General features: G+C 43.1%; 1 pseudogene; it reads left to right on the forward strand.

Annotated features, from left to right (window-relative positions):
• Window positions 1-1,153: 1,153 nt before the first annotated feature.
• On the forward strand, window positions 1,154-25,134 carry LOC120045964 (annotated as a pseudogene).
• The last annotated feature ends 233 nt before the right edge of the window (window positions 25,135-25,367 follow it).

A 25,367-nucleotide genomic window follows, 5' to 3' on the forward strand; every position in this document is an offset into this window, starting at 1 on the left:
CACGCAGTCCTAAATCCAGTCAGATAAACACTCCAAACAGCCTACCCGACCGCTCGGAGGCATCCGCATGGTCCTAAAGCACACAGTGGACAGGTTTTGTATCACATATCAATGATAAAACTGGGGGGGACAAAAATTGTCCCCCCTCCGTCCCTCTGTCCCGTCCCCGGTGAAAGTTGCGCCCCTGGATTGAGATAGTTCCTTACCTAGCTCACAGTATTTGCCACCATAATCATATGCGCATAGGCAGAATATGGGTTCCTATAGACTGTGAGGGGACAGAGGTGTCACAGTGATGGCAGAAGGCACAAGAAACAGTAACAAATGAAAAACAAGAAAGTGATAAGCTCTGAGTACATGTGATGAAGATATACTTGATTTGTTTTTGTTGCATTTTCGGTAGCAAAGAGCTTGATTGAGCTTGATGTACCTGATCTTCTTTGATAGGGAAAATCAAACCCTCCACCCATCGACAGCACCCTCACCACAAAATAATTTCCCGCAGCCATAGGCCAGGGTTGATAGCTCTCTGAATAAATGGGCACCTCATGCATGTTACAATTGTACCCGTGGATGCCACTGAGAGTCACTGTTGTACTACTAATAAGCAAAGCCATTATGAGAAGGAATAAAACCCAGCTAACCAGCATAAAACCCAGCTAACCAGCAACCACATAAGCTACTGACTGCATCGTATTAAATATAAGGTTGTATTTAAAGTATCAGTCTATCAAAATGTATTCTAATAATTAGTCTACATTGTGCAGTGTTGTTATAGAGGAAAGGTAAACCACATGTAATTAATTATTTATTATTTATAATTTGTAGGCCTACATGCTGTTACAGGTTGCTGGCTGTAGTTGAGCTGATTCATCAGGTGTTTAGGTAAATTGTCAAGGAATTACGTCAGTCAATTCACATTAAAGATGTGAACTAAAACAAATATGTACATTTTTATCCCGGAAGTCGCCATGCCTGGATTCTGCTTAGTTCAATTTCTCCAGACTGTGCGTCGCGAAGGCTCAGGGCAACTGGAGGAGGATGTGACGGATGAGGGAGACTATCCACGAGGAAGACGACGCACGAGCGACAGACGGACGGATCAGTATACAGGCGCTTCAGACGAAGCGAACAGGTGGCTGCCTAGTACAACATGGGTAACGCTGACTCCAAACTCAACTTCAGGAAAGCTGTGATACGACTAACAACCAAAACACAGGTTTGTTAACATAATAACGCTCTTTTGTATAGGCCAATGCAGCATTTAAATATTTATAAACAGTTCTGTTTTTCAAGATAAAAATAGCAATTCAAGTGGGCCAGATGGTAGTCTGCCAACAAGTTGTATTTGACACACATGGATGAGTGACATGGATGATTAGGTGGTAGAGAAATACAGTAATGGTTACCATCAGTCCAAAAGCAGAGTTTACTGGTTAAATGTAAACTTTTAATTAAAATGTAGGACTAGGATATTTATATTTTGTTATTGGCTATAAACTGACAATTAGATTAATTGTAGGGTACTGTTATAAATACTGCGAATTTGTGTAATTAAATAGTGGACTCATAATATCGGCAACAATGTATCTATGTTGTAATCAAATGTAACATTGTAGTCATACTTCTGTAGTTATAATAAACACGACCAAGAGCCTCATATCAGGTGCAGACAGTCATTCTAAGGTGTATCCTATTCACAGAGCTATGATGAGATGCGAATATGAATACTGTACATTCGGGGCTGTATTTGAATCGATCATTTTCCTGCTTTACTCTTCCTTGATTTAAAAAAATTGAATAAAGGTAGCCTCGAAACCATTTCCAGCTACATTTCTGATGACATGGTTGTTGAATGAATCATAACACTCAGACAATGTGGCTGATTTAAGGTGGGGTGAAAGACATTCAAGTTAGTTAAATAAGCATTAGTCTAAAGTGCACTGTTTGGGTGACATTTACCCTGTCATCAAGGCAAAACAAGTAGCTGAATATATTGTCTGTACAACAAAACAAAAGTTAATTTCATCATATGTGTTCTTCATTGGGGCGGCAGGTAGTCTAGTGGTTAGAGCGTTGGACTAGTAACCGAAAGGTTGCAAGATCAAATCCCCGAGCTGACAAGGTAAAAATCTGTTGTTCTGCCCCTGAACAAGGCAGTTAACCCACTGTTCCTAGGCTGTCATTGTAAATAAGAATTTGTTCTTAACTGACTTGCCTAGTTAAATAAAGGTAAAATAAAACATTTGATGGTTTCCTGGGCACAGATCTTAGTCCCGGACTAAAAAGCAATGCTCAATGAAGAATCTCCATCAAAAGTGATTTTTAGTCCATGACTAAGTTTATTATGTCTATATTTATCTGCTCTGCTCCTGAAGGCTACAGCCAAGCAGGTTTCTGAATTAATAATGTACAAGTTAGTAGAGAAGGGAAACGTCAGCATCACAACCGTCTGTGCTCCTCAATGAGAGCACACTCACATGATGTAGAGTGGAGTGACATCTGCGACTGGGTTTAGATGGGGCCTGGCTCTGAGTGTGGAGTGACATCTGGGACTGGGTTTAGATGGGGCCTGGCTCTGTGTGTCTGAGAGTGGCATGACGTCTGGTTCTATCTGCGATGGTGTGCAGAATGGAGATCGTTTCCTCTGACTCACTGTTCTGGTCAGAGCGTCAGACTGCCACATAGTGCATTGCTAGCTACTGGCCATCATGGGGAATATAAAGGACCTATATAAAGACCTGAATTTGTGGTCGCAACGCTGTCACCATTACCACCACATGGGAGCATAGACTGCAGTGTGCAGACTGAGGAGGCTATTTTTACCATGCTCACATGGTGGGAAATGTCTACAGAATTAAAAGTACGTATCTCAGAGCATCGTAGCAACATTAGGTGCAAAAACTCGACTTACCCACTTTTTGAAGCAAACCACTCAATTTCGTCTCTGCGATATATTAGCATCAAACATGTCACCCTCCCTAGGAGAGGGGGTAACCTTGATAATTTATTGTTAAAACGAGAGGCTGCCTGGATCTTTAATTTAAAGACCCTTGCTCCCTTCGTTCTCAACATAGACTTTGATCTGAAGCCACTCTTGTGATTATTGTGACTTTGCCATTGTAATTGTTTGTAAGCTTGTGTAGTCTAAAATGAATCTATGATCGTAAGCTATCCATTTGTTTTTTGTATGCTGTTTGTATGCCATTTTAATATTTGAGAATTAACCAATGATATTAGGCCACACTTGGCCATGATTACAGACACCTGTGTGTCTTTTGACACTATAAAAACGAATCATCCCGCAGTGTTTCTGATTACACCCTGATGAAGACAGCTTGGCTGTCGAAACGTTGGTAATTAAGTTTTTTGCATCTGAGCTAGTGTGTGCGGCTCTCCTTTATTTTCAATGGAAATGTCTACAGAACAGATTAAAGAAAAAGTTGCACTCTCATTTATTTTTCTTGCTGTGGATTTATTTGACGAATGTTTTGGCTACAGAGCCTTCATCAGACAGGGTTTTGGGATGGGGAATATATCTGATCCCTGTTTGTTGCCTCATCTCCCCCAGCCTGTGGAGACTACAGACGATGCCTTCTGGGACCAGTTTTGGGCGGATACTGCCACGACTGTCCAGGATGTGTTTGCTCTGGTGCCGGCAGCGGAGATACGAGCTGTCAGGGAGGAATCTCCCTCCAATCTAGCAACCCTCTGCTACAAGGTAATGTAGGGTACTAGGATACAGTACATCCTCTGTGTGTGTATGTGTGTTTAACCTTTATTTTTTCTACCTTGGATACAGTTGGTGTAATAGGAATGCAAGACGGTGTACAGTAACAGGTAGGGCTGGGATGATATCAGTATCGCAAAAACATTTCCATGGCAAAAATCAGAACACGAAGCAGACCACTCTTTGGTCCTTTAAAAACCTGCTGTATGTAAAATATTGTGTGCTATAGCTTGGAAGATAAATAAATGGGACTCTGGATGACAACATAATGATTTTTGTTCCCAACATTAGGGCTGTTTTCCTAAATAAGTTCAATCCGCCTCGTGTTTTGTTTCCTTGCCACGATACTTGCATTGTCAGGTGTATAGTAACAGGTGTATTCTGAGTGTGTTAAGTGCTGCTGTACTGCAGTATCGGGCAGGTGTTCCACCTGGGTTTGCTTCCAATATGTCTCTAGTTGTTTTTAAATGGTGTGTTTTCATCCTTTTCTGTATTTAAGCAGATTCTATTGGGTACCTTGGATACAGATGGTGTTAAAGGAATGCTAGTGTTTGTTGCAGCAGATTAACTATTGTAAATGGAATTGTATGCCTGTGTTGAGCCTCACGGGTCTACTGTATAAGCCCTCAAATGGAAACGCTTGCATAAGCAAGAAATGAAGCAGTGTGTGAGAGGGTGTGTTGTATTTGACTAACTGTACATGTTCATGTGTTCATTCCAGGCGGTGGAGAAGCTAGTCCAGGCGGCTGAATCTGGTTGTCCCTCAGAGAAGGAGAGACAGATAGTCCTGAACTGCACCCGTCTGCTCACACGTATCCTACCATACATCTTTGAGGACGCAGACTGGAGAGGGTTCTTCTGGTCTACCGTGCCTGGAGCTCGGGTGAGAATACTGTACTACTCATCATCCAACTGTACATCATCCAACTGTACTCATACTGTACTACTACTGTACTACGCACCATCCAATATAGAAAATGCTGTGTTCGTTGCTATCCTAGCCCATTGGACATGTAACCCTTTGAAGTTGTGATTTCATTATATATGCAATTTGCGTATCAGTTTATCAGTGGTCAGGGTCATTTTAATTAGGTGAGACTCACTTCTGTGTTCCCTTATTATTTGGAAATTAAGAGGGATGCATTCTCTATCGCATGCTGCCAACGATGCCAGTCTCGCTCTCCACTTGTCGCTCTCCACTTGTCTTTAGCACCTCAGACTCAGTGACCACTTGCAGGGAGAAGCTGTGTGGCGGGGCAGGGGAGAAAGAGGAAGGAGCATCGGGGCTAGTTGTATTAGAAGGGCTGGGATATGAGGAAGTGTTGGATGGGCAAGGAGGCATGGCTGAGTCAAATTAATGAAGTGGCTCAGCCATACGCTCCTTGTCAGTAACAACCACATCATCAGCATTAAGGGACATGGGCAGCTGTGAGGAGGAGGGTTTATTCTCCAGGTCTGTCATTGTTTTCCAGAACTTCTTGGGGTTCGACCCACAGTAAGAGAACTCCTTAAAGTACCTACTGTAACTTTGGTCTTCTAGATAGCCTGAGTGCACTTATTTCTAATTTGCCTGAACGCCAGCCAGTCAGCCTGGGTATGCGTGTGCCGAGCCTTTCGCCAAATGGTGTTCTTGATGTGGAGTAACTGAAAGATCACAAGAACTTCAAGGGGTGCTACACCCCTGCTTGTTTTATGTTGGAATACAAGAGGCATGATGATGTCTGCTCTGTAACAATACAAATCTTGAGTTCTTATGCATGACATGTTATGCATAAACAGACTTATTTTTACCCCTTTTTCTCCCCATTTCGTGATATCCAATTGGTAGTTACAGTCTTGTCCCATCACTGCAACTCCCCTACGGACTTGGGAGAGGGAAAGGTCGAGAGCCATGTGTATGGTTTCCTAGAAACAAGGGAAGGCTCAACTAACCCTTTGACTAAACTTACCCCACTCTCCCCTACTTGTTACAAATCATTGGATAGAATAGGTTTGTCTTATGGTGAAATGGATGCTGGTGATTTAGCACGAAACATGCACTGTGGGCTCGGAGAATAGACAGACAGACAGAGGAAGAAAATTCTTCCCAAGACTCTGGTTTAATTTTTCAGCTCCCTTTTCAGTTTTCTATGGAACATATTTTCTTCTTGAATTTGTGAGTGAGCGCCCCACTCTCATACTGACTGTCCCCCACTACTGCAGTGCTGTCTGGTGGGAACTGCATGTATTCAAGTTTTCAAAGCTCTGACCAGCCAGCATTGTAGGATGAGCCCAAGCTGGGTTGTGTTCATTTGGACACATCGTAGAAAAATGCTTAACAACTTTGTGTAACGCAAAATGAAAATGTGCGTTTCTTATTAGACAAGATCAGGTAGTACCTAGGGCTGTTGCGATGACCATATTACCGTCACACCGGCGGTCATGAAGGCTGTCAAATTCCACATGACCGTTTAGTCATGGTAATTAGACTTCTCCAAGCTCTGATGCTGCTTGCTAACTTGCTGGTACTCAGCACTCTATTGTCCCTATAATCACTCTGCCGTCAATGCAAATGTATCGAAAATCTAATCAAACACTTCACGAGAGCCCATGAGCTCATGTTGCACAACATTTCTACAGGCTATGCAATTGCGTGAGAAAACAGAGTGATGGCCTCTATTAAAAAGAAGAGGATCCCATCAGCTTTCTATAGGCTAGGCCTACTATATTTATTTCTCAACTTTCCTAATATTAAGCACATTGGTTATATTTACAAAAGGATTATAGCCTACCTGGCTGGCATGAAAATAAACCATGGGGAAAAGCATTCTCCATTCGCTATTTAAGTGCATAGATTACATGTATTTTTTCCCGCTGCCCCTGTTTCGATACAGGTGTATGATAATGGTCCGTTCTAAATCAAAACAAATGTCACACATATACACTGCTCAAAAAAATAAAGGGAACACTTACACAACACAATGTAACTCCAAGTCAATCACACTTCTGTGAAATCAAACTGTCCACTTAGGAAGCAACACTGATTGACAATAAATGTCACATGCTGTTGTGCAAATGGAATAGACAACAGGTGGAAATTATAGGCAATTAGCAAGACACCCCCAATAAAGGAGTGGTTCTGCAGGTGGTGACCACAGACCACTTCTCAGTTCCTATGCTTCCTGGCTGATGTTTTGGTCACTTTTTAATGCTGGCGGTGCTTTTACTCTAGTGGTAGCATGAGACGGAGTCTACAACCCACACAAGTGGCTCAGGTAGTGCAGCTCATCCAGGATGGCACATCAATGCGAGCTGTGGCAAGAAGGTTTGCTGTGTCTGTCAGCGTAGTGTCCAGAGCATGGAGGCGCTACCAGGAGACAGGCCAGTACATCAGGAGACGTGGAGGAGGCCGTAGGAGGGCAACAACCCAGCAGCAGGACCGCTACCTCCGCCTTTGTGCAAGGAGGAGCACTGCCAGAGCCCTGCAAAATGACCTGCGAGCTGTGGCAAGAAGGTTTGCTGTGTCTGTCAGCACCTGCAGAACCACTCCTTTATTGGGGGTGTCTTGCTAATTGCCTATAATTTCCACCTTTTGTCTATTCCATTTGCACAACAGCATGTGCAATTTATTGTCAATCAGTGTTGCTTCCTAAGTGGACAGTTTGATTTCACAGAAGTGTGATTGACTTGGAGTTACATTGTGTTGTTTAAGTGTTCCCTTTATTTTTTTGAGCAGTGTATTATTTAGTATATGTAAAGACAAGATTAAATCAAGAATAGTCTGATGGGTGACAATATTAGCCTATCAAGTATGAATTATATATTATCACTTGTGAATGATGCCCAGCATAAGAAATAATGCCTTTTTTGCGACTTTTTCGAATCATAGTCGCACACCCCATGTAGCCTAGCCCATAGGCCTATATCTGTCCCTCCAGGATTTCTCTTTTTTTTGTGATTTCTGCAGCCAAAAGTGCTTGATTTCTGTGGCAGCTTTACAGAAATTCTGCGATACGTTTTTTTTTTACACGTTAATTTCATATAAAGCAATAAAAGTCATATGTCCTCAGTTTTAGGACGATTTTAAGCAGAATACGAAATACAAAAACAATTAGAAACATCTAAAGTGCTCAATTCGGTTTATTTTCCTGAACAAACAGCTCTGTCATAATTGACTCACATTCACTTACACACACACCTCTCCATCAGGCTTGGGGCTTGCTATCAACACGAGATGCACCTCCCATTCCTACTCTCTCTCTCTCTCACTCTCAAAAAAACAAATAGATTAAAAGCTGATCATCACTTTCAATTTGAGGATCGATATTTCTTTCTAATAAGTTGTCTTCAAAATTCTTATATTGATTTTTTTTCTGAAAAGGGTCGTAAGGGAGATAGAACAGAACACGTAAAAATAGAGTTGTGGTTGATTATTATTCAAAAAAAAATTAAATCCAGAAAGATTGTGCTTTTGTGATCCGTATTAAGTTTTAGAGTTTAAAACGGCAATGCTGACAAATTGCACTCCGTGCTATGAGCAGCGCTCTCCATAGACAGACTGGGGAGAGCAGAGTGTCGACCACCCTAATAATGCCAAGGTTAGCGAGTAAAAGTTGAGTAAAACGCCACTCACCTTGATTATTTCAGGGCTTGCCACAGTCTTCCCTGCTACCACTTCAGTCAATGTGATCTACCTCTGCTGTGGGAACTGTTCTGACATTCTCATATGCTTTGCTGATTCGAAGTGACTGTTGATTGTCGACTTTCTCTAGTTTCCAAAAACATTTGGAAATTGTTTTGCACGGTCGTTAGGTGTTATTTTTGTTGGCAAATTAGATTGATTTCTGTTCATTGTACTGCCTGTCAGCCATCAACAATCACCCATCATCTACGCATATGAATACGCTGACAGGCCAGGGGGAAAAAACGTTGTTTACGTGTGGTTTGATTGGGCCATTTTCCACGGTAACAGTGCAGTAATTGGTCAAAATTACGAACCCGCTTTGATTGGACCCTTTTATGCTCTAAAAGTGCGGGAATTGGTAAGAATTATGAGGTCTTGCATAATATGCGCTGATTGGTTGATTTTGCATTGAATTATGCGATCGCGGAATCCTGGAGGGACTGCTATATGTTTTAAAAAGGTTTGTATCACAACTAAAGTGGCCAAATAATTTATCGGCTTTGCAAGGGGTGTAGAGCCTAACCTGCATACATAATCAGCAATGAGTTTCAAGTTTGGGGAAGATAATTTTCACCATAAAAATGCACCTTTTTTAATAAAAATATTACATGTATAATTGCATTTGCGGTCACTTTTGATAATGGTGTTTTCCGCTAATGGAACATTTGCGCTTATAGCCTACTACGCTTATAATGTGAAGAAATGGCCTAATAGTTTATCAACGTTTCGACTAACAGCCTGTTAAGAACTCTTTTTTTATTTTTTATATTGACTTTCAATGTTCAATGATCTGTTGCGTCAGCCACATTGCGTAAAAAGTTTTTTTGATGCTAGTGGTTGTATTAATTTGGGATCTTTTGCATCCCACAACTGTCCCAGACTATGTTTGGAATATTTATTTATTGCAGAGAATAGAATAGGTCGACTTTCGTACTATGGAGGATAGTAGATATGTTTTTGCTGTTCGTTAAGCCTACTCATCTTGTTGGCTGACGACAAGTAAATGTGGACAGATCTTCCAATATCTTCAATGTGCACCTCAGAATTGGATAAGGACGCACGGTTGCGTCCCCGATGTGGCTCTCTTCACTTGTAGCCTGTGAGAGACTCAATCACATGATGGAGAGCCATGTGAGTGAGAGGTGATTCGGCACGCTCAACACTCAGGGAGAAGGGCACAAAGGCCACAGGCCACAAAAGGCATGGATTTATTTTAGGGTGCATTACGGCCAAACAAAGGGGATGCCTCCTTGAAATTCTAGGCATTATCTAGTGCTTGTCAAATTGTAAATGAGTAGCTGATGTAGTGTGTACAGCCTGTGCAAAAAACAAAGCAGAGCTCATGCCTTTTCAATAAACTTTTTAAAGCTAAGCCTTCCATGTTTGACGGATGCATAAAAACATCCCCCATCTCAGACACACTGATATCTCGTCTATATGATGCTTTTCAATCTGTTAGCACACCTTCTACAGATGCCATTAAGGCAAAATGGGAGGAAGAACTAGGGACTGACATTTCGATTCGGTGGCAGACTGGGAAGATAGCTTGGAGTATATCCACACCTGCTCCATTAACTCCAGACATTGTCTCATACAATTCAAGGTATTACACAGATTACACTATTGCAAAACCAAACTGCATAGGATATTTCTTGATACATCCCCTATGTGTGATAAATGTCAGGCTGCGCAGGGTACACTACTCCACTGCTTTGCCCTATGCTCTAGCTTGTATGGTTATTGGTGTGGGATTTTTAGGATCCTCTCTGAAGTTCTGGAGACTTCAATTGACCCAGACCCGCTTCTGATAATCCTGGGAGTGTCTGATTCCCTAAACGGATTAACCAACCCCCAAAAACAACTCATCTCTTACAGTCTCATTTTGGCAAAAAAAAACGAATCTTGTTGATTTGGAAAAGGAGGGAAGCGCCCTCTACCAAATTATGGCTCAGCGAATTGGCAAACACTGTACACTTAGAAAGAATTCGATATATTCTGAACAATAAATTATCAACATTTGATCAAATCTGGCAGCCTTTCCTCTCTTACTTGGACCATTCGGCGCTGTAAATTTGTACTTTTTATCGCACTCTCAATTGTAATATTTTAATCTACCTTTGGGCAGCATGTGCTGGCCCCGCCACCCGAGCAGTCGGGAGGGGAATAAGGGGGAGGGATAAAGGGGGGGAATAAGTGGGGGGGGGGGGGTGACATCTACCCTCTTTCGTTCTACCTGTGCTTGTTCTGTATGTCTTGTTTTGTAATATTTGTTTTGTACCCAGAACTCTGGGTCTTGTTGTTTGTCTGCTCTTTTATGTTTAGATAAGAATTGTATACCTGTCTTTTATACCTATACAACATTCTTGTGTGTGTTCAATAAAAAATATTTGAACAGAAGAAACTTTTTAAAAATCATCATTAGTCGCATCATACAGCCTTACAATGTATTAAAAATCAAAACATATAACCCAATGTTTGTAGAACAACTAAAGTTCCATTAATAACTCTAAATTAAGCATATAGGAATACCTATTTCTTTGTTAACCGCTCAACACATAATAGCCGCATGTTGCGCCGCATTGTTTGGAGAAAATATAATTTATATTTTATTCAGCTTTGTTCAATTGTATTCTTCATACTATAAAATAATGCCACAGATTTCTAAGCAAATCTTGTCTGCTAAATGAACTAGTGCAGCCCACAGCCATTTGGCATAGCCAGATCTTCATATCATGCTCCTTTAGACCTGTTTAAAATAAATAATGGATTTATTGTGAAGGTGTAGGCTATATTACATGGATTTATTACTTTTTTTTAAATGTAGATGTTCCATAGATCTGCATCAGTGGCTTGTAGACTTTGTGTGGAAGCCAGGAGATGCTAAATGTGTTTGTCCATTACCGTGAGACTGACGGTTATTTGCTTGACTATCACCAGCTGATGAAATTTTGTGACCACTATAGCCCTAGTAGTACCTCCCCGTTACAGTCCATCTTCTTCCAGGGTTTTATGCCTTATGAACACAGACCTGGTGTTGAGTCAGGTCACTGTCCCAGGCAGAGAGAACTCTGAGGTGGGGCTTTCCTTCTCCCTCCATGTCTGCTAATTGTTGGACCAGCTGGGTCTCCTGTAACCTGGCCTGTAGAGCATCTCAGCCTGCCTGAACACTGTTCCTATTGTGTCTCCCTCCCCCATCCCTCCCTCCTGGCCAGTGGTTGAATTGGGGAGGTATTGGATAGCCTTTAATTAAAGTGAGAGGCTGGATGGGTGAATGCCAAACTATTATGGGAGTCGGTGTGAATGCGGAACGGTTGTAGCAATCGGTGAGGAGGCATTCTCTACTACAGACTGAACTGGTTGGGGTACTATGTTTTTCCCGATAGCTTCAAGGACCCAGACAGTCACACACAGTCAGGAGGTTAAGGCGAAAGTGGCCTGAAGACCTGCTAAGTATTTGGAAAGGGTACTATGGTCTCAACACAATTGAGTTTGATATGTTTTTGTCACGCTCGTTATTGATTATTGATAATCCTTAATGCAGTTCTACTTAACCCATTTTATACTACAATGTAAGATACAGTACCAGTCAAAAGTTTGGACACCTACGCATTCAAACGTTTTTCTTTGTTTTTACTATTTTCTACATTGTAAAATAATAGTAAAGAAAGTAAAACTTAGAAACAACACATGGAATCATGTAGTAACCAAAAGTGTTAAACAAATCAAAATATATTTTTATATTTGAGATTTTTCAAAGTAACCCTCTTTGCCTTGATGACAGCTTTGCACACTCTTGGCAGTCTCTCAGCCAGCTTCACCTGGAATGCTTTTCCAACAGTCTTGAAGGAGTTCCCACATATGCTGAGCACTTGTTGATTGCTTTTCCTTCACTCTGCGGTTCAACTCATCTCAAACCATCTCAATTGGGTTGAGGTCAGGTGATTGTGGAGGCCATGTCATCTGATGCAGCACTCCATCACTCTCCTTCTTGGTCAAATAGCCCTTACACAGCCTGGAGGTGTGTTGAGTCATTGTCCTGTTGAAAAACAAATGATAGTCCCACTAAGCGCAAACCAGATGGGATGGGGTATCGCTGCAGAATGCTGTAGTAGCCATGCTGGTTAAGTGTGCCTTGAATTCTAAATAAATCACTGACAGTGTCACCAGCAAAGCACCCCCACACCATCACAGCTTCTCCTCTATGTTTCACAGTGGGAACTACACATGCTGAGATCATCCATTCACCTACTCTGCGTCTCACAAAGCCATGACGGTTGCAAAATCTCAAATTTGGAATCATCTGACCAAAGGACAGATTTTCACCGGTCTAATGTCCATTTCTCATGTTTCTTGCCCCAAGCAAGTCTCTTCTTATTATTGGTGACCTTTAGTCGTGGTTTCTTTGCAGCAGTTCGACCATGAAGGCCTGATTTACGCAGTCTCCTCTGAACAGTTGATGTTGAGATGTGTCTTACTTGAACTCTGTGAAGCATTTATTTGGGATACATATTGAGGCTGGTAACTCTAATGAACGTATCTTCTGCAGCAGAGGTAAGTTTGGGTCATCCTTCCCTGTGGCGGTTCTCATGAGAGCCAGTTTCATCATAGCGCTTGATGGTTTTTGTGACTGCACTTGAAGAAACTTTCAAAGTTCTTGAAATGTTTCGAATTGTCTGACCTTCATGTCTTAAAGTAATGATGGAATGTCATTTCTCTTTGCTTATTTCAGCTGTTCTTGCCATAATATGGACTTGGTCTTTTACCAAATAGGGCTATCTTCTGTATACCACCCCTACCTTGTCACAACACAACTGATTGGCTCAAACGCATTAAGAAGGAAAGAATTTCCACAAATTAACTTTTAACAAGGCACGTGTTAATTGAAATGCATTCCAGGTGACTACCTCATGAAGCTTGTTGAGAGAATGCCAAGAGTGTGCAAAGCTGTCATCAAAGCAAAGGGTGGCTACTTTGAAGAATCTCAAATGAAATATATTTTGATTTGTTTAACACTTTTTTGTTACTACATGATTCCATGTGTTATTTCATAGTTTTGATGTCTTCACTATTATTCTACAATGTAGAAAATAGTAAAAAATTAAGAAAAAACCCTGGAATGAGTAGGTGTGTCAACTTTTGACTGGTACTGTATACATACTGTAACGGCTATCGTCATATTCTTCCTCCTCCTCGGACGAGGCGAGACGGATCGGACCAATACGCAGAGTGGTTAGTGTTCATAATGATTTATTAAAACGAAACTGAATACTGGATTACAAAACAAATAAACGAAGTGCATAAACCGATACAGTACCGTGTGGTGCAACAAACACAAACACCCACAAAACACACGTGAAACCCAGGCTGCCTAAGTATGATTCTCAATCAGGGACAACGATTGACAGCTGTCTCTGATTGAGAGTCATACCCGGCCGAACACAAACATCCCAACATAGAAAATCAAACATAGACAAACCCACCCAACTCACGCCCTGACCAACTAAATAAATACAAGAAAAAGGAAAACAGGTCAGGAACGTGACACATACACTATTAGTATCTAAAATACGTGTTCTTTCCTGTGGCCGAACTCTTTGTCTGTTTCCTAGCAAGATGAAGGTGATGATAAGGAGGAGGATTGTATCCTAGGTTACATGTCTGTCTGTCTCCCAGCAGGATGATGATTATTATTATTTCGTCCTAGCAGGATGATTGTCTGTCTCCTAGCAGGATGAAGGCGAGGAGGAGGATTGTGTCCTAGGATGAGCATGATGATGATGATGTCTGTCTCCTAGCAGGATGAAGGTAATGATGATGGAGCGAGGCCCCTGGCTGAGTCTCTCCTCCTGGCTGTATCTGACCTGCTCTTCTGTCCAGACTTCACCGTCCAGAGCCACAAGAGAGCCAGCCCGGTGAGTAACCTCGTACAGAAATGCTATGAGAGGGGGCCTCCCGAGTGGCGCAATGGTCTAAGGCACTGCATCGCTGTGCAACTAGAGATTCTGGGTTCGAGCCCAGGCTCTGTCACAGATAATGTACAGTATTATTTGTGTATATTATAGCTTTTTTATGAGTCTTTTCCATATCAACACCCATTATTGATAAACCTATAGCTTGTTTTTTGAGTATTGTATTAAACTGAAACATTTGATTGTATTTGTTTGTCATTGTCAAATTTGAATAAATACTGTTTGATATGTATCACATCTGGTAAGATTTTTGCCATTCTTTTGCTTATAAGCTTTGTTATTATTATATTGACACAATTCAATAAACTTAAACTTGGGTCTATAATCAGTAAGAGACTCCAGATTTTCCTGGTTTTAATATAACTGAAATAACGATTTGATACATGGAACTAGGAAGTACTGAATTGTGTGACGTGTGCTGTCATTTGTGTAATTAGAGGCGCTACTTTGTCCCAAAATGTTGACTAGAATTCTATGGGAATGCCATCCATTCCTTGTGCTTTTCTCTGCATGAATATTTCTTCTTGGGTGATCTGTTTTTAGTGATTTATTTTTTTGTCTGCTGATAATTGCTTCAGAGTTGTTGAGTCTAAGAAGGCTATAGGGTCTGTCCAACTGTTTAATTTAAAGTTTGTATTTAATTTTGCGGGGGAAAATTGTAACTGAAGATCTGCTCACACAAACGAGATTATGCAGACGTTCGCATTAAACTCAAATTAAGATTGGTCCCTAAGTGAACAGAATGTCCCATTAGACCCCTGTTGTGCTTCCATGCTGTGTGTAATGCACCTGTTATCTCCGTTAGCTCCCCTGTGCAGACTAGGCTCCAGGGTTAATCAGTGACTCAAGTCCTCAGTGTGAGGTGTGACCCTGGGCCATGTTTGTCAACTGGGCTGAGGAGGAGGAGGAGGGTGGTGGACACTCCTTATCCACTGTGCAAACACCTCTATGCTGTTGTTGCCGGCCCCACAGGGCCCAATGGTGTTTGACAGGGCCGTGAAAATAAAATGGTCACCCTCCACCCTCCCTATCCTCCAGTTGACCACTCACTCACAGCTACTCAACATACACACGTGCATGCACACGGAAATGTCACACTCAGTGGAGCACTTGATGGTGTTAGAAAAAAATGGACAGCAGAGTTGTGTGGAGCAGAGTGGAGATGGAGAATAGCCAGGGGCTGTGTGTATTCTGTGTATCCCTATCGATTCAAGGATCCAGGCAGTTAAGGCTGAATGACTGCTAACTATTTGGAAAGGCTAATTTGCTTGCTTGAGGAACATGCACAGACACACACACGCAACGTCTATCACTACCAAGGTTGGAGTCAACTATTGATTAGAGTGAATATCATGACAGAGTTCCTACACAACTGAACTTAATATAGTAATCTATGAAGATTAAAAATGGGGCTGCTGCTGACACTCCTTCTAGGCAGTTAAAATCTCTCTCTGCAGAGGTGTTGGACAATAGGTGGGCAAAGTCAGATGAGTGCTCAGCTCAGGCCACTTGTAAAATCACAAGGTGGACAGAAGTGTGAACAAAGGCTGTGTCCCAAATGACACCCCATTCCCTATATAGTGCACAACTTTTGACCAAAGCCCTATAGGCCCTGGTCAGGAATAGTCATCTATATAAAGCAGGGATGGGCAACTTTGATGGGGGTGGGAGCCATCAAAAATTGGAACTCATCATGAGCGGCAGGTCTGCGTACCCACATCTGTACCCACACATGCAATCAGAGCCAGCCCTATCCTTTTGGGGGGGCCATAAGCAACATTTTGTTGGGCCCCAAACCCCCCACCTTGCGAGCAATGCATTTCAGCGGCCCCCCTCCTGGCAGTGGAGAGAAGTTTTAGAGTTTATTTCCTGCAATTCTACATTTTGTTGTGGGGCATTGAGAAAATATTGCAGTTTTAAAGCAAGTTTGCTGCAATTCTACACATTTTGTTGTGGGGCATTGAGAAAATGTCCAGTTTTATAGCAAGTTTGCTGAAATTCTACACATTTTGCCATTGGGTGGAGAGAAATATTTGCAGTTTTTATTATGATATCTGAATGAGAGTGGATTAAAAAAATCAGTTGTGGCCCCCGGTCGATTATTTGACCAAGATTACTACAAGTAATCGACAGGTAGCCTAGTGGTTAGAGCGTTGGACCAGTAACCGAAAGGTTGCAAGATCGAATCCCCGAGCTGACAAGGTAAAAATCTGTTGTTCTGCCCCTGAACAAGGCAGTTAACCCACTGTTCCTAGGCCGTCATTGAAAATAAGAATTTGTTCTTAACTGACTTGCCTAGTTAAATAAAGGTAAAAGATTTAAAAAAGTTTAGATAACTGGCCGCTAGAGTGACTTACCAGTTTTCAAACTGACATTGGCTAATTGAGTGACAGTCAGTGACTGACATAACAAGAGAGAAACTGCTGATGCACAACCAAATTTTGAAATTGCTCCTTGTGTATTCTAATGCTAATGCACCGACCGAGTAAACCCCCCCCCCCCCCCCCCCACACACACTCTGCCTTGTGCACATGACTATGTATCCCCCTGTCAATCAGGCTATTTGCCTCAGTTGACTGCTACTGTAGTGCCATACTCCTTCTTGCCAGTCACCCGTTCAATACCGACAAGCCCTGATTCAGTTCATGATTTATCTGTCGCAGCACCCCCGTCCCTCTGTTGATATGAATAAAGCACGGTCCACCATGTCCTTTGATCTCTGCACTGTAGGGTGGCAATAACCAATATCCCATTTGACATTCATTAATTATTTACATTACACATTGTGCAGTGAACCATGTTTTATAGTAAACCAAACAATCATTGTTCTACATTAGTGTAACAACATTTATTCGAATTTTGTAGGATTTCATGAAAAAAAACAACGAAACCCCCCCCCCCGCTTGATTAGGTTTGAAGGTCACATCAGTGTTCTCTTGTTTCCAAGGACACAGAGGAGGACATGCAGTCGATAGACAGTTGTGAGTACATCTGGGAGGCAGGGGTGGGGTTCGCTCAGTCACCCCCTCTCGACTACATCCACGACCTCAACAGGTGAGATCACAGCACCAGGGAGGATGGAGAGAGGGCATCTCTGAATTCCTAGATCTACTTGTGTAGATATGAGAGGATTGGATAGATATAATTAGTACGGTGACAATTCGACTTGGCTTATCGGGGGGCAAGATGGAACTCCCACTACATTGCTTACACATATCCAACCCTCTCAGATCTACACAAGTGACTAGAGCAGTTGGGTTTCAGTTGGTGGTCAAAAATAATGTAAAATGACCAGGAATAATAATAAATAAAAAAATGGATTCTGAAATTCTGTTCCCAAGTATTCCCACAAATAGAAATTCACATGATCATGTCTCAATGTAATCAAGGTACAGTATGTATTTGAACTATCATTTCAATCTCTTTTTGGGCTTACTTGTGGTAAATTTGCAATGTACAAATTATTATAATTATTTTCTGAAACCTGACCGTTTGCTGGGATAAAAAAAATTCTGCCCCTTGGTTGAATCTAGGTGCCTACCTCTGGCCTAGAGGGTAGGGGCAAGGGGTTGATTTGGGATTTACAAGATGTTTCCATCTTTCTCTCCACTGTCCTGGTCAGGACGGAGCTGCTGAAGCTGCTTCTTACCTGTTTCTCTGACGCCATGTACCTGCCCCCCTCTGCTGAGAACAACATCCTCAACCGCTGGGTTACCTTCTTCAGCTCTACAGATAACAGGTAACACACACACACTTTATGACTGATTTGGTTTGAAGCGTGTGTGTTACACTCATCCTAACTTCTTCCTCCCCCTCCCAGACATGCCCTGCCTCTCTTCACATCTCTCCTAAACGTGGTGTGTGCCTATGACCCAGTGGGGTACGGTATCCCCTACAACTACCTGATGTTCTCTGACTACCGAGAGGTGCTGGTGGAGCATGCTGTCCAGATCCTCATAGTGACTCTGGAGCACGAAGCCGGGGCAGCTGCAGCCACAGCCCAACACATCCTGGTCCACTTAGACTCCCTCTCCGCCTCTGCGATGGAAGACAAGGAGGTAAGAGACCCTGAATACCTTCCCCAACAGACATCAAACTCATTCCATGGAGGGCTGAGTGTCTGTGGGTTCACTCCTCCCTTGTACACAATTGATGAATTAAGGTCACTAATTAGTAAGGAACTCCCCTCACCTATTTTTCTAGGTCTTAATTGAAAGGAAAAAACTAAAACCAGTAGCGACTAGGCCCTCTATGGAATGAGTTTGACACCTCTGCTTTACATCTCAGCTACTTGTGGAGAACTGGATAGGAATAAGCAACATGGTGGTAGCTCCAGCTCGCCTCTGGCCACGTGGAATTGTTAGTTGTTGTATCATCTGATAACTTTTCTCTACCTTGTGTTCTCAGCTTGTGGGACCAGACAACCTGTTTGTAAACTACCTGTCCAGGATCCATAGGGAGGAGGTAGGAGACTAATGTACACTGTTCAAACGGTCAATCCAGAGCCATATGACTCAATGGGTCAATCAGAGGTCCTTTTTTTAACCCTTCAAGTCACCGTAAATTGATAGATTGTTGTTTGTCCTTCCTGTCTTTCCCCAGGACTTCAGCTTCATCCTGAAGGGCCTGGCCAGACTGATGACCAACCCTCTGATCCAAACCTACCTGCCCAACTCTACCAAGAAGATCCAGTTCCACCAGGAACTCCTGGTGCTCTTCTGGAAGCTCTGTGACTTCAACAAGGTTCGGACTGGAGCCCTAGCACCGGCATCCCCTCATTCCTATATTGAAGGATACAACAGTGCTGTAGTAGCCTTAATACTATCCTAGATGGACTTGTAGTCTCACCCCATCACTTCTAGCCTGGTCCCAGATCTGTTTGGGACTTCAACAAGGTTTCGGAGCACACAGAGTTCTTCTGCACTAAGACCATCCTAGGTCATATGGTTCTTAGTTTCTGTTCTAGCCTCACTCTTCACAGCTGTTCCCTCTTCTAACCTCACAGCTGTTTCCCCTTCTAGCCTCACTTTACACAGCTGTTTCCCCTTCTAGCCTCACTCTACACAGCTGTGTCCCCTTCTAGCCTCACTCTACACAGCTGTTTCACCTTCTAGTCTCACAGCTGTTCCCTCTTCTAGCCTCACTCTACACAGCTGTTTCCCCTTCTAGCCTCACTCTACACAGCTGTTTCCCCTTCTAGCCTCACTCTACACAGCTGTTTCCCCTTCTAGCCTCACAGCTGTTCCCTCTTCTAGCCTCACAGCTGTTCCCTCTTCTAGCCTCACAGCTGTTTCTCCTTCTAGCCTCACAGCTGTTTCCCCTTCTAGCCTCACTCTACACAGCTGTTTCCCCTTCTAGCCTCACTCTTCACAGCTGTTCCCTCTTCTAGTCTCACAGCTGTTTCCCCTTCTAGCCTCACTCTACACAGCTGTTTCCCCTTCTAGCCTCACTCTACACAGCTGTTTCCCCTTCTAGCCTCACTCTACACAGCTGTTTCCCCTTCTAGCCTCACAGCTGTTTCCCTCTTCTAGCCTCACAGCTGTTTCCCCTTCTAGCCTCACAGCTGTTTCCCCTTCTAGCCTCACAGCTGTTTCCCCTTCTAGCCTCACAGCTGTTTCCCCTTCTAGCCTCACAGCTGTTTCCCCTTCTAGCCTCACTCTTCAGTCGTTCCCCCATCTAGCCTCACTCTTCAGTCGTTCCCCCATCTAGCCTCACTCTTCACAGCTGTTTCCCCATCTAGCCTCACTCTACACAGCTGTTCCCCCATCTAGCCTCACTCTACACAGCTGTTCCCCCATCTAGCCTCACTCTACACAGCTGTTCCTCCATCTAGCCTCACTCTACACAGTCGTTCCCCCATCTAGCCTCACTCTTCACAGTCGTTCCCCCATCTAGCCTCACTCTACACAGCCGTTCCCCCATCTAGCCTCACTCTACACAGCCGTTCCCCCATCTAGCCTCACTCTACACAGCTGTTCCCCCATCTAGCCTCACTCTACACAGCTGTTCCCCCATCTAGCCTCACTCTTCACAGCTGTTCCCCCATCTAGCCTCACCCTTCACAGCTGTTCCCAACATTAGTGGTCCTTAGTCGTATATTTACAGCTCATTGAATAATAATAATTTTGCCTCTCTCATTTCGGTTCATTAAGAACACTGAGGGGTGTCTAGAGAGTAGGGTAAAGTGGCACATCTGTGTTTGTTAGGTGCCACGTTCTCTGGAGCTCTGTGCTGCACACTGCCTCTCACATCCATTCACCTCTCAACACTTTCTGCATCCCGTTTCTCTACCGTTCTTCCCTCAACACTGTGCCATCTGTCGGTTTGTGCTACCTGGTACATGCCTCATTGCGTCGCACGTTGATTACATGTTTACATCCTCCTCTGGTCTCTCATCGGGTATGCACTGAGGAGATGAGGTGCCTTTTTAAAGTGTTTCTCTAAATAAATGTTTCATGTTTCATCACTTAAGTTTGCAGATTCTCTAGGGGGCAAGGTTTTAAAGATTCTGATAATAATTTAGTTTTAACTTTGACAAGTCTTGTCTAAAGTGTTTGTGTCTAACCTCTGGGTTTCTGTCTGTGACATTTTTAAGTACAGTACTGTTGTTCCTAACTGTTTGCACACCGACTATTCATATAATATTGAAGCTCAATCTCTTAGCCCCTTTGTGGGCTAAAAAGGATCCAAATTAAAAAATATATATATATTTTTATTTTTTGTTTCAGAAGTTTCTGTTCTTCGTGTTAAAGAGCAGTGATGTTCTGGATGTCCTGGTGCCTATCCTGTTCTACCTGAATGATGCACGAGCTGACCAGTGTGAGTCACACAGAACTCTCTGAGTAGGTGGCGCTGAGAGATATGGCAGCTCTGCTTCTTGCTCCTAAGCAACTTTGCAGTTACAAGCATTTCGCTACACCCGGAATAACATCTGCTAAATATGTGTATGTGACCAATACAATTTGATTTGTGTGCATGTTCCGAATGCAGTCTCTGAATGTTTTGGGATTGTTGGGTACTAGGTGTACATGCACTCTGTCTTAGTTTATAATGTGTGTGTTTGTGTGACATGTACTGTGTGTGTGTGTGTGTGCAGCTTGTGTGGGCCTGATACACATTGGTGTGTTTATCCTGCTGCTGCTGAGTGGAGAGAGAAACTTTGGTGTGCGTCTGAATAAAACCTACTCGGTACGAGTCCCCATGGACATCCCTGTGTTCACTGGAACACATGCTGATCTGCTCATAGTGGTGAGTAGTGCTACTGGTACTGTCTGGATGGGAGATGTCTCAGTGCTTCCCTGGATGGGTGTGGGGTGAGGGAATTATATATTTTATCATGCTCTGATGAAGGTCTTTGTTGACCGAAAAGCCTGGCACATAAACTGAAACTACCACTGATTCAAGTGTGTGGAGACTATACATAGTACACTATTAAGGTAACTGTGCACAGTTGCCTTATGTTAGTTCATTTGTGATTGTCTAGATTTTCCACAAAGTCATCACAGGTGGACACCAGCACCTGAAGCCTCTCTTTGACTGCCTGCTTACCATCATAGTGAATGGTGAGCGCTCCTATTCTATTTAAATATGTGGGTGAGTGTCTGACTGTCAGTGAAATTGTCACCACCTGTTGGCAGCATCTGGGTATTACAGTTTCTTGACACCAATACTCCACAGTGTCTCCCTACCTGAAGAGTCTGTCCATGGTAGCAGCCAACAAGCTGCTCCACCTCCTGGAAGCCTTCTCCACCAACTGGTTCCTGTTCTCTGCCTCCCAGAACCATCATCTGGTCTTCTTCCTGCTCGAGGTCTTCAACAACATCATACAGTATCAGTTTGATGGTAAGGCCTGGCTGTAGTTAGCTCGGATCCCATATCTGATTGTGCTGTCTTGCCAAACATGGGAATGAGTGACAAAGTGATCTGGGACCCAGGCTCTATAGTCTCACGTTGTCAGTCGTCACAAAGTAGTAGAGCAAACCTGGGGTCAAGAGGCTAGGTTGGCTCACTCCCAGTCAGCAAGCACTGACTGGGCAGTATGTGAACTACACCATCTCTTGGTGGACATTGGGATTGTTTCAACATGGTTGACGTTAAATGACCAGAACATAAACTGCCAGACTGATACTATTTAAGAGCACTTTTTTTTAACATTATAAACCTGCCCACTGTTTGTTCCTCCCCCTTCCAGGTAACTGTAACCTGGTGTACACCCTCATCCGCAAGCGCAACATCTTCCATCAGCTGGCCAATCTGACCTCTGACCCGGTCACTATCCACAAGGTAAAGAGAGAGAGAATGTGCTCTCTAATGTAAAAGTCTATACCATACAACTTTGTCCATGTTACAGCGAACAGTGGATCTTAAAATGAAAAAGGGGCCAGCACTCACTTGACACAGTTGCAGTTGAATCATTGAAGCTTTAATTGATCATTTTCTTCTCCATCCACATAACAAGGCCCTAGAGATGAAGAAGACGACATTGGCTCGTATCTCCCGTACCAACTCCCAGGAGACCATCTCCATGGATGGGTCCCGACCCGCCATCCCAGCCGAGCCAGGGACCCTCAAAGCCAGCCTCGTGGCCATACCAGGTACCCCCTCTCCTCTTTGGAGCTCTCCATTCATGCATGTATTTTGCAAAGCACATTTCCGTATGGTATGTTAATGTTTTCTATTAACTTGGCTTTGCCGGTTGTCCACTAAGCTTCACTAACTTATAACCTATCACTCTACAACTCAGTTCATCACAGATATTGGAATTCTCTCAGCCCTTTTTATAAAAAAACAAAACAGCAGTTGATTTGGTTTAGTAATTTTCACCAAATATCATGGAAATCCCTCATTTGACATCAGTTTTGTTTCATTGTTAGAAACCATTGAACAATTCTCTAAGAGTCTGCTGTCACTGTAGCTATTGACAAGCTGACAGAGAAGGCTCAGGTCTCTGAGGATGGCACCATGGTCTGTCTCCAGCACAACACACACTCTCCACAGATGACCGCTGACCAGCATACACACACTCTGCAGCCTCAACCGGCTGGTGACCAGCACAAACACTCTCCACAGTCCGCTGACACCAACACCAGTGGTATATCAGGAGCCAGCGACACAGAGTCCAACTCAGAGAGAGACAACGAGGTAAGAGCTCTGATTGGGGAGACTCATGAACCAAGCTCACTGGAAAGCAATCCATGGGGGAATGATTTAGTGAATTACGAACATGTATCAGGACAAAATATATACAGAATGCAACTTCTCAGTGACATGATTTTGTAAAGAAAATGCTGTTGAGCCTAGTGACTACCACAATGGTTATTCTTATTCCTGTCAGGAGGCCTTTCAACCAGAGTCAGACCCAGCCAGGGGTTGTTTGTCCAGAGTGTCAGCATCAGCTACATACTGGAACCCTACTCCAGACTGGGTAAGAGCCCTCCCCTTTCCATCCAACCCTAAACATACAGTACATTCACAGCTGGGGTGTTGTGTTATGTACATCATTGGTAAGATCTTTCCTTCTCTCCCTCCCGATAGATGGTGACCTGCTCTCCTTTCTCTGTACTGTTCTCTGTCAGGTCCTCTCCTGGAAGAGTAAGCTTCCTCTCCAGACGATCATGAGGCTGCTACAAGTCCTGGTTCCTCAGGTGGAGAAGATCTGCATAGACAAGTAAGGGAGAAGGATCCTAATCTTTCCAACAATGTAAAATGGGGGAGGTGGTTACTTTTCAATTCAAGAGAGTATGACAGAGCATCTGTAGGATCATGCGATTTTGATTGTGGAACCCATAAGTGACCAGAACACAGAGTGATCAATATCATTCCCCAGAACTGGATTAGCATGGATGAGATATACCAATACATTTAATCTAACCTGCCCAGGGACTACAGTTAAAAATCTGCCATCTGGCTAAAACTGGCACTTTTACAGTATTGTTGATTAATGTGCACTGTCCCTGTAAAACTAAAGTATATGTCTATCTCCTCCAGGGGCCTGACAGATGAGTCAGAGATCCTGAAGTTCCTGCAGCATGGCACCCTGGTGGGCCTGCTGCCTGTGCCACACCCCATCCTCATCAGGAAGTACCAGGCTAACGCGGGCACTGCCATGTGGTTCCGCACATACATGTGGGGTGTCATTTACCTACGGTAAGCAACATGGGCCAAATGAAAAGGGAAAGATTAAAACATTTGATGGTGATGACAGTAAATACTTGTAGTAAAAGTCCCAATCCATGTACAGAATGAATAAGACAAGACACTATAGATTAAGTTAAGATCTACTTTGGAGTAATTACAAAAGAGCAGTGCAGGGTATTCCCGAAAGCAGGATTATTAAATTGGCCAGCTAACTCTGATTAATAGCCACAACTTGATTTTCTGGTTGATAAAGAAATCAACATTTGTATATTGGTTGTTGTCAAGTCAGTTATACATTATCATTATATTTTTCAAAATTATGAAGTTATTTCAAGCAATTTTGGTCATCTGGTTAACTATTTGATCCAGCTATCTTTACCAGCTCCCAGGTCTAGGAATAAAGTATACCAGCTGGTGGTCAGTCAGTGTGTTTGTCACATCTACTTGCCGAGTCACTTATTCCATGACTCACAGGTGATTGTGAGTGATTCTCTCAAATTGAATCTGATCTTTATTAACAATGACATGATTCCTCTCTCTCCTTTCCCCTGGGCTTTTGTTGTTACCGTAGCAACGTGGATCCTCCAATCTGGTACGACACCGACGTCAGACTGTTTGAGATCCAGAGGATCTAACTGGAGGAGGTGAAGAGGTCTCTACGACTGCGTCTGAAATGGCACCCTGTCCGCTATATAGTGCATAGCTTTTGACTGGAGCCCTATGGACCCTTGTCAAAAGTAGTGCACTATATAAGGGGATAGGGTGCTATTTGGGAAGTACGCTGCGTCTCTCTGGAACTGGGTTGTCTGGCTGGTTCCCTCTCAGAACCACCAACTCATAACCGTCTCCTACCAACTGCCATCTCCAA

Source organism: Salvelinus namaycush, chromosome 4, assembly GCF_016432855.1.
Source record: "Salvelinus namaycush isolate Seneca chromosome 4, SaNama_1.0, whole genome shotgun sequence".
Taxonomy (NCBI): domain Eukaryota; kingdom Metazoa; phylum Chordata; class Actinopteri; order Salmoniformes; family Salmonidae; genus Salvelinus; species Salvelinus namaycush.